The sequence below is a fragment of the Astatotilapia calliptera genome, chromosome 3 (genome assembly GCF_900246225.1).
Source record: "Astatotilapia calliptera chromosome 3, fAstCal1.2, whole genome shotgun sequence".
Classification (NCBI taxonomy): domain Eukaryota; kingdom Metazoa; phylum Chordata; class Actinopteri; order Cichliformes; family Cichlidae; genus Astatotilapia; species Astatotilapia calliptera.
Window position 1 is genome coordinate 25682408 of NC_039304.1, and position 11134 is coordinate 25693541.

Here is an 11134-nt window from a genome sequence, read left to right on the forward strand (position 1 = left end):
GTTTTGTCACTCTAACTGGAACTATGAGCTTTGACCTCAAGCTCACCTTTTATTTGTCCTGGTCCTGCATTTAGCTCATTTGACCTCATAATTCGTAATAGTTAGCAGAGTTTAAAAAAAAGAAATTAATTTAAGTGTGCCTAGTTTTGTACCAGAGTGCATTATCTATCACCTCATGCTACCAGTAGTGACAATGACCCCAACCAAATGCAAAAGTGGAAGTGTTGTTAATTTCATTAACAACAAAGCAGCTGAAAATGATTAACAACTCCCTCTGTTACTTAACTGACCAGAAGTTTCTTACTCTGATTTTGTTGAGCGATGTATAAACGCATATAAACCTCTGACTGGTTTCATTGCAGCAAGAAAACGTGCGGAAAGAAACATTCAGACAAATTAACCAAACAAGAAAATGCCTAAACATGTTCATCGCAGCAGTTATTTGGGTTTTGCTTGGGGTGAAGGAAAAAAAACAAACCATCCATCAGCAACCATAACTGCACAATTTCCAGGGTTTGACCATAAGTGTGTGGATGTGCAGTCTTGTTCAGCATTGGTTAGAGTTGGCAGCCTGAGCTGCTGGCAAAGAAACACGAGACGGAAACCCAGAAGAGAAATTTAGGGCAAAGTTACAAATATTTCTTCTTTGCTGGAGTCCATAGAAAGCAAAGAGTCAGTGAAACAGTAGCATATGGAACTCATCCATCTTTCCAAGTAAGATAGAGCACCCTGGAACCTCCTACAGTTCTCATGTGTTTGTGCAAAAAAGGAGCACCACACATATGGTTTTTTTTTTGCCCCTCTCCAATATGTACCCATTGCTTTTACCCCTTCTGTTTCCCACATTGCTCTTTCAAAGGGCCTTCACTTTACTGTCAGCTGCTGGCACATGAACACGTTGTAGAATCAGTCTGGGCATGTGCTGAAAAATGAGAACCAAAACCGTTACTGTATGTTCAGTATCCTCCTCGAGCCTGTTCAGCATAAGCCTTTATGGCCTAAATAGGAAAATGTCCTGAAGAACACAAACAAGCAAGATTTGTTCAAAATGTCCCATCAACCTCTCTGTTTAGTCTGGTGACTCAGGATGACAAACTTGACAGATTCTTCTGTATTTGACCTCAATGGCAAACCAAACACTCTGGTTAGAACCAAGTAAAAGCTGCTTGGAGCTTAAATTCCATATTTGCTTTTTGATAAAATATATAATTTCCTCTGCATATTTGGAAGTAGCTGAATGCTCGTGATATTTTGTGCATAAAGGGGCAATATGATACACATGTAATATGACTCTCCAAAGCTTCTGGAGTTGCTCAAATAAAGCCACCTCAAAGAACTGCAGTTCCTCTTCTGCCCACTAGAGCCTGACTCAGAAAGTGAGTCAACATCAACAGTCTTCCATGCTACAATGGCCGAATTCACAGCACTGAAAAACATGGTTATAGGCTAACAACGCATAACAACTCTGAGGAGTGTGAATTTTTAGTTTATTGCAGTTTATTTCTGCCATTTTTGTTTACATATCCTCACTCCTGCCGTTAGAAAATCAAGATAGCAATAACCACAAAGGTAAACTGAAGACTACATAATGGCCAATATCGTTTGACTTCTGATCTTACAAACAGAAGTCCGGTTGTGTAGAAGTCCAAAGGGAAAAGCATTTCCTGATTGGCCAGACCTAAGTAGAAATTTTAGATTATCCAAAAATACTTAATAACTTGAAATTTTAAGTTCTTTATTTTAAGTTACTTTCTCAGGAGTTCAAGGTAGCAAATCCAAATTTAACCAAAAACTTTGACTTGTGGACCACTAAACGTTTTTGTTTGTTTTTCTCTGGCACATGTTTTTGAACCCTTGGCTCTTTTGATCTATGACCTCAGTAAACACTTTCGTGAGAACGATAACGCAAATGTCAGTTCTCATTAAATACACTATAAAGTTAATTTTTCACCTCATGGTCCCATTTAGAGACAAGAAAATGAAAGAGAGAATGTTGTCATTGGCTCATAATGTCTGTTTTCAAAAAATAAGATTGCAGGAGTAAAAGCAATCCGCTTGAGTCTTTCATCCACAAGCTAATGAGTGATGTCAACAGCCACTGGCTATGTGCACATGCAGTTTATGGGAGAACACTACTTTATGTCAGCTTCTACATTTCAGTTTGGCAAAGGTGAGTCATCCCAGCCATGCTAATCATTGCAGTCAATGAACCCAGTCTTATCTTGTGTGATTCTGTTGTCAATGTATATGATAAAGTCCTCCCCCTTCTCCACATGTCCTGCATTTGTCGATTTTGACTAATAGTTAAACTTTTGAGCTGATGGATGCAACATACACATGTTGCATGTATAGATGGATAATGTATGCATTCCATCCATACATAATCTCCCAGTTAGGTTGTGGTGAAAGCAGGCTCCACTTCCTCCACTTTCCACTTCCTCTTGAGAGGATCCAATGGCTATGGAAGCTTGTTTCTGCCACTGAAAACAAAACATGTTCTGCTATTGAGAAGTCTGAATTTGGGGTTAATATCTGAAATTTCTGACAAAGTTATTAGACTCAAATTCTGAGCTGACTCAAAATTGCCCAGCTTTCCATAGAGCTGTGAAAGACCAACCACATGTGTATTTACCTACATCACATTAAAATATTTCCTCCTCCCCTTAATCATTCAGTATAAGATGATCAAAAACAATAATGGATCCAGACTAATTGCACAAATGTGACTGTTTCCCAAATATGTAGAGACCAACCAGACCACGATAAAAAGTCTCAGCTTACCAACATCTAATCCGCCCACCCGACAGAACCAAATGTATTTGGGGGTTCTTGTTCTGCTGACCACCGTGGGAAAGCACTCCATCAGCCACAGGAGCTACGAAGACATAAACCAGCTGTCCATGCATTAATCAGTGTGTGTGTATGTTGCATCCTTCTGTTAACTTTAGGAGGCGGCAGGAGGTTGAGGTCATGTCTGGGATACAGTCAAGATCCTGAAACCAGAAAGAAAATGTAGACAATTTATAAAGAGAGTAGCAGCGCGTAGATAGTAAAACTAAACACGAGGAACACAATAAAAATGAGCACTAGAGAAGAGAGAAAAAAATATCAGCAATGGCTGACAGGAAAACAGGGAGGAACACGTCAGCTGTTGAAAGAAGACAAAGTCCAAGAGATAAAAGAAGAGACAAGAGCACAAAAATCAGCTTGTTTGTCCAGACATGAAATAAATCAGCTTTTATCACAAGACAAGATAGGAAACATTCAGCACAGCAACATCACAGGAAGGAATGAGTGACCTTTGAGGTCATTTAGCTGTAAAAGGTTACACTGTTTTTAGAGGATAAAAAAGGATAAAAATCCTCCATAAAAATGTTTATTGATTCATTGTATATGGTCAATCGTATTAGTGAATAGTATTCAGGAGGCAAACTCTTTGCCTTCAGTCTACCATGAAGGTGATGATGAGGACTGAAGACCTCTACCTCAGATCCATCTACGAGTGGGTTTTACTCAGAGGGTTCTGTCAGAGTCGTCACATAGCCTCCATCCTCAGTACGACCTCTTGTTTTTCCAGTCTTAAAATCTCGGTTTTTTTCAGTTTTTTAAAAAAAAAATTATTATTGATAATTTGTGACTTGAGTCCATGAAATTGTATCATAGTCACGTCCTCTCCCGCCTCTCCCTATTAGGCCGAACTGAACGTGGAGAATATCAAACAAAATCAGCAAAATGTAATCTGATTTTTGAAAACTGCGACATATGGATCAGTCATAGACAGGAGATAGGAGAATAGTTAATCTTTTCAGTCCAATGTTAAGAAGTGCGTTTAAACTATAATACTCTGAAACCTGAGAACGATGATCCTTTTTCTGATGAAGTCAGCATGCTTGATAACCACCTGCTGGACTAGGCTGCAGGAAAACCCACTTTAACATCATAGAAACATAAAAATAATTGAATCCTGCAACTACTGGATTCTGCAACACTAAAATGTGAACACTCATATACAAACAGGTCATACACTGCCTCTTTTTGTGTTACACACCAGCCCTAATGTTTTGGCATCTTCCCTCCTTCTCTGGCTAAAGGAAAATAAAGAGAGTTAATGCACGAACAGGATCTGAGCTCTGTTCTCTATTTTTAGCCAGAGCTCCCAGTGGGTGACCCATTTAGCCTCCCATTTCCCTTCTTCCAGCCTGCCACTTTTCTCACTCGTGTCCCCCCTTCCTGCAGCATTTCTGGAGACTGAGCAGAACATTTAAAGGCCAACAGCAGCAACAGAGGCTAGTAAACAGAAGAACGCTGCTTGTTGAGGCTATACACATCTTTCCTTTGAACTTTTTAAAAGGATTCCAGCTGTGACATGGTGTCTTTATCAGTAGTTTGTTTTCCAAAGCTCTCTCCTTCATATTTTTCAAGATAAGCTAAGAGGGCTAATTTATCAGAAAAAATCTCTCAAGAGCGATCCAGTGTAGGTTGGAAGCTGGTTAATTAAATCACATAAAATAGACGTTGGTAACTATGTATTTAAATGGGGAAATTAGGGTACCTTGACAATATTATTATATCTGTATCTGTATAATCTTCAGATTTTTAGCTCTTTTTTTTAGTTTTTCTAATGCTCATGTCTGAAAACGATGAGTTAAGTTTAAGAATTAGAATGTGCTCAGAACGTGGGCTCTGAAGGATGTATTTCCAGACTCACATTTTAGCATGAGACCAGGCTCGGTGGTAGGGAGATTTTCTTATCTCTGTTTCCCTGTTTCCTGCTAGGCTGCCCGTGTAACAGTTATAGTGGAAGAGGATCCAAACACAGCACACTGAGGCAAAGTGCAATCTAAAACCTAGAATTTAATCCAGATAGAGATCATACACAAGGCAGACAAGGAGCAGAGAGATGGTCCATACATGGAAAACTGAAACAGGAAGAAATACACTGGTCAAAAAAATTCAAGGAACACTTTGAAAGCACGTCAGATCTTAACAGTGTAAAATGGTAAATGGCCTGTATTTATATAGCGCTTTACTAGTCCCTAAGGACCCCAAAGCGCTTTACACATTCAGTCATCCACCCATTCATACACTGGTGATGGCAAGCTACATTGTAGCCACAGCCATCCTGGGGCGCATTGACAGAGGCAAGGCTGCCAGACACTGGCGCCACCGGGCCCTCTGACCACCACCAGTAGGCAACGGGTGAAGTGTCTTGCCCAAGAACACAACGACCGAGACTGTCCAAGCCGGGGCTCGAACCAGCAACCTTCCGATTACAAGGCAAACGCCCAACTCTTGAGCCACGATCGCATGCTACATCATGCTATATTGACATGGAGTGTTAGGCATGAACAGATGCTACATCATATGGTGGATGTGAAAATGATAAACTACAGAGAGCTGAATTCAAAGACACCCTGAAAATCATAGTGAATAAAGTGATGCGGCAGATTGGTCCATTTTGTAGAAATTTCACTGAGGCAACTCAAAATGACATTCAGTGGTTAGCGCCCATGTGTTTGTATGCATGCTTGGCAATGTCAGGGCAGGCTCCTAATGAAATGTTGGACGGTCCTGGGGGGTGATCACCTATATCTGGACCAGGGCATTACTGAGGATTAACCTGGTCCAGATCTAGGTGACCATCACCCAGGACCATCCAGAGGTGTTCTGTTGAATTCAGTTTAGGCGAGCTTGCAGTCAAGATCAGAAATGGTATGAATTCTTTTATCCTGCATACTCTCACCTCATGCACTGTTGTGCACCACAAGGAAGCCAGGATCCACTGCAACAGTGTAGGGTCCTGACAATGGGTCCAAGGATTTCATCTTGATATCTAATAGCAGTCAGGGTGCCGTTGCCGAGCCTGTAGAGTAAAGTAAAGTAAAGTACATTATAGCGCATTTCACAGATAAAAAAATCACAAAGTGCTTTACAAAACAAGAAATGGAAATATAAAACAATATAACATTTAATAGCAATGTAAAACAATAAAACAATAAATACAACGTAAGAGGAAATTAATAAAATGCAGGTCTGTGTGGCCCTCCATGGATACGCCTCCCAGATCGTCACTGATCCAAAACCAAACCAGTCATGTTGAATGATGTTACAGACAGCACAAAGTTCTTCACGGCTTCTCCAGACCCTTTCAAATCTGTCACATGGTGAACCTGCTCTTATCTGTGAAAAGCATAAGGCACCAGTAGTGGACCTGCCAATTCTGGTGTTCTGTGGTAAATACCAACCAGTCTTCAAGTACCAGGCATTGAGCATAGGGCCCACTAGAGGCCCTAAGGTCACCCTCATAAAGTTGTTTCTGATTATTGTGTTCAGAAACATTCACACCAGTGGCCTGCTCGATGTTATTTTCTTGTTCGTCCTTGCACAAAGAATCAGGTGCCAGTCCTTCTGATTGGTTAAAGACCTCTTACGGTCCTGTCCAGCTCTGCTAGAGTACCTGCCTGTCTTCTGGAGTCTTCTCAATGCTCCTGAGACGGTGCTGAAAGATATAGCAACCGTTGTGGTAATTGCACTTACTGATTTGAAAGATCTTTTGTAAGGTCCAGGTATCACCCGCCTCATGCTACCAGTAGAGACACTGACACTAGCCGAATGCAAAAGTAGTTAAAAAACAAGAGGAGAGAGAAGAGAGAAATATGTCAGTGGCCTCCACCTGTAAAGCCACCAAAGCAGCTGAAACCAATTAACAACCCCCTCTGCTACCAGATCAATATCCCAGAACTTTAACTGACTAACTGGCTATACTCTGATGAAAAAGGGTTCGAGTCTGTTTTTCTAGTCCGCATGTAAATGCAGAAACTGAGCTTTCAAAATCTTCACCCTGGATGGAGTTCTTCAAAACTTCATTGATCCATAACACCTATTACACGGATGATGGGCCAAAAAAAAAGCTGCGTTTGGTACACCTGGTGATGGCTACCAAAAACCAACTGGTTGAGGAGCAACTTGCTAAAGGACATTTAAACAAATATTAGTGGGGATGAGTGAATGTAAATTTCTGACAACAACTGTACATATATATGATAAAATTGGATATAAAAACTCCCAAAACTATAGAGTCTTGTTAAATTGGTATTAACCAGTTTTCTGCATGAAACACTGGGAGGAAAAGTTACCTTACACAATCTGAGTAAATACAAAGAAATAGTGAAAGCACTTCTGGAACTCCAGTCCAGCTAAAGTGAATGCTTCTCACTTTTATAGTATATGTTGTCTACTTTCTCCTAGTTGCACATGTTTGATAAACATGGTAAAATATCGATAATGCAGAGAGAGCTCATTTAGGATCAAATTTGCAAAGACCATGCAATATTGCTTCTACGTCATCCTGGTCTGGATTTTTCTTTAATTTTATTATATAAAAAAACAAAACCATGCAGGGGACAGTTAAAGCTTTAGTTCTCTAGCTAAAGTCGGTTCAGTCTTGTAGCGGCAACCTTCGGTACTTCTTTGCCGCTTGTGCAGGACGTAAAATTTCTGACTCGTGCTCTTGTTGAATTGCTTGTCTGCCTTTTGGTAGCAAAAACGAGGTGAAGATAAAAAGGGCAAAACATTTATTCTCTATTCAAACCGAAAAATACAAACAAATGCTTCTGGTGGGAGCTCCACTTACATTCCCTTTATGTTACAACGAAAACAACATTAAACAGCCACGGTCAGAAAAACTGTTGCTCCACATCCTGCTTACTTGCCTAACCTTTCCTCTCCCCCACATGTGGGCAAAATACACACCCCTTTTACGACATCTATCAACACTTTACAACAACACAAAAGGCTAACAACGCAGGATTAACTTATGGAGCACAGCATATTACATTATAACATAAAATGATCAAGATTATAACTAGAAACTCAAAGATCATAACAAATACTTACATGTGGCCTGACGTAATTGAGTAAAATATTGGCCTGAACAGTCTAAGCTCCAACATGTCTTATCCCAAAGGTCTATCAGCTGGTGATTCATGTTGGTGCGCTGTCTGTGTTTTCAAGCTAAGAGTGAGATTACAAAGAGTTTTTGGACATCCCCTCGTTGCCATGACAAATAAACAGCAACCACTCCAACTTTGTGTGTGTCTTAGCTCGAGGACCACTTGGGCTAACCTCCTCCTGGACACTATCTGATGGTGTGATATGGCTTCAAAAGCCAGAGAAAGTCGAGTGTTGCAACAGAAGCAGTGATCCTGTTTTATGGAAAACAACTCAAATTTGGGTTAATCCCTAAGGATGTGGTTGGTTGCTAGTTTGGGGAGTTTACCACTAATAAACGTGACCTCTTCCAGCGAGGTAATTAAGTTGTTAGGCCTCTGGCTGTCTCTTCAGGATAAACAGGCTGAGGTGGAAGACAGAGAGGAGTGGGAGGGTGAATCATGCCGCTTATGGGCTTATCAAACACATCCTTCAAGAAAGAGGGGAGTCTCTGAAGTTCTGTGTCGCAGAGCGTGACGCTGTGATGTGCGTTTTTTACTGGGTGGCAGAGTCCTCCTTTAGTCCCTCTGATTTTTCTGACCTGCTGTCATCATTCCTCCCTTGATGTGTGTTCAAATTGCAGCCTGCATCAGATAAGTCACATTTTTCAACTGACTGAAGGCAGACAAGCAAAAAAAAAGGAAGAAGCAGAAAAGAAAAGCACTGAATGGCATTTCAACACAAGCTAATGTAAGACTGAGTGCCTTTAAACCAAAGTAATGAAACAGTAATGAATCTTGTTCTTGAACATCTGCTTTTTAGTTTAATCACAGTACAAATGTCCATCTGTGGCTAGAAATGACTGTTTTACTCACTGCCTGTAATACAGATGAAACAAATATGACTTTCAGATGATTTACATTTTCAAGGAAAAAAAATTGTATTTATATTTTGTTATATTTAAATTAATATTTCAAAATGAGTAAATCAGTTTTTATCATAAACAGTGTATTTAGTAGAGAAAATGAAATGCAAATAATTTGTGAATAATGTTAGATATGCTCTGAAAAAATCTGTGAATAGGTGAAGCTGTGAATAGGCGGTGGTCGACTGTATGCACATTTCAAGCTTCACATTGAAGTTCACTTATTTAACCAGTTGCTGCAGGTACCAGCCATTCAAACCACATTTATTCGAATGCATAAGAACTGCTGCCCTGGATTCTCAAACTTCTTGCTCAGGAGGATCATGGAGCTTCTGCTTACACCTCAGGAGCCAGGAACCAGCAACAACATTGTCAAGGATGCTGAGGCTAGACTCAAAAGCAGGACTCCAACTGTGCACTCAGACAGAGGTTTATTTACACACCAGTGATATTATGTACATATATACAGTGATAGGGAAAAGGGGGTCCAGGGGAAGGTCCGGGGCAGTCCAATCCAACACCATGACCACACTCACTCACACTCTTTCAGGTCAGGTCCAGGGAGGTGTAAACAAGGAGATGGAGAAAGGCGTTAATAGAGCACAAAGGACCATGGGAAAATACACAAGTGAAAGCGCGGGGGTAACTAACACAGGTAAGTATAACACTCCAGCGAGGAACAGCACTCCAACAAGACCTTAAATCCTGTTTAGCTTCATCAGCTGCTGATGAGCCGCAGGTGTGGTGTGGGTGGAGGTCTGGTGAACCACAGGAACACAGACGCCGCCCTGGTGATTGTGGAGAGTACAGCACTCCAGGGTGGTCATTGACGATCCATGACAAACGTCCATTTGCCTTCAGAGTAAAAGCTGTGACTTCCCTCTGCAATCAACATATTTCACAAATGTGTGATTTTGACTTTGAAGGTGAAGGGTCTCCCTCTTTGTAGACAAATCATCATGCAAACTTGGGTGATTGTGCCAATCTGCTAACGCCTAAAGGTGGCTTTTGGTGCAGCCTTGTATATCTTTTTTGCAACCTAGCAACAGCCAGCAACCTCCAGAAACCTCTAGCAACAACTCTTCAACTGGTTGGTGAATACCAATAATGCCTGGTGGAAAAGATATTGTTTTTAACTCAAGCCATCAGATAGTACTTTTCATGTTAGGCTATGCCCTGCAAGTGCAGGAAATGTTGAGGAACAGTGTGGAGGTATTCACAAAGTATGCTAGCTTGCAGCAACATTAACAGGGTGTGATATTGCCAAGGAATATAGACCTATTATCCTGGGGTAAATATCCTTTAAAACTGTTTGCTTGGAAAGATATATCTACTGTATTTAACACACATCCAACTGTATTTGGCTAGATGTTAAGAGAGATGTTGAAACACAATGTTTTAGGCATCAGCGTTGGAAGAGTCCAGTGGGCCTGAACTAAGAAGGTGGATTTTGTCTTATTGAGGTTGGACATCGAGGATAACCCTGGGTGTTACCCCCACCCCAAGGTGGTTTATTTCTTACCTGTATACTTTTCTATGACAACTTAAACTGTGAATCTATCCTACTCCATGCCATTTTTGTCCAGTCTCTTTCTTATTGCTAAATCACAAACTCTGACCTTGACTGAGGCAAGCGAGGACTTCGGTTCTTTAGAAGGTGTTTTGGGTTCTTTTTTCACTCCTGAATGAGTGATTGAGATCTTTTAGGTCGCCTCATTTTTATCAGACCGGTTCTGCCTTGGTGATTTCTTGATTCATCAGGTGTGGCATTAATCAGGTGTGATTAGTGAAACTAAACTTGGCTTTTTAAAAATGTGGTTAATCACAGATAATTTGTGATTTAAAAACTGACCAATCTCTGGGCCTATGTGACTAGGGCCTTACTATGTGGTCACCCTGCCTTTTGGCTTATGATAGTTGGGATATGATAAGTGTTTAAGAGGATGGATGGACAGATTCGTGGGTAGATGGATGGAGTTAATTGTACTAACAAGGTGTCCAAGAAGTATCTGCTCATTTGTTTAATTACAGAAACTCATATGGTGGGTGTTGGTGTGGGTCAATGGGCCAATGCCACATTTTTGTGTGTGTTTTGTTTAAGCTTAGCTAGGAAGACTTTGTACCTCAAACTAACCAATTAGTCTCCAACTGTGACAATGAGTCCACAAGAGTTGTTTTAAAATCCCATCTACTTCAGCTGTCTAATCATGGCCACTTATATGCAACATGGCCTTGAGACGCAGAGTTATGTCACCTGAGAGGCCTGTATACAGCTGCTGT

At 40.7% G+C, this 11134-nt stretch overlaps 1 long non-coding RNA gene across 2 annotated transcripts; it reads right to left on the reverse strand.

The window, feature by feature from the left end:
- Positions 1–450: 450 nt before the first annotated feature.
- Positions 451–7996, reverse strand: LOC113012809 (uncharacterized). 2 transcript variants are annotated; one of them, XR_003270752.1, is made up of 4 exons: positions 7897–7996; positions 5744–5863; positions 2782–2993; positions 451–2480 (listed from the first exon to the last, which is right to left on the reverse strand). It is a non-coding gene; the product is annotated as an uncharacterized LOC113012809 (long non-coding RNA). The 2 variants fall into 2 exon arrangements; XR_003270754.1 differs by lacking the exon at positions 7897–7996 and adding an exon at positions 6538–6598.
- Between the last annotated feature and the right edge of the window lie 3138 nt (positions 7997–11134).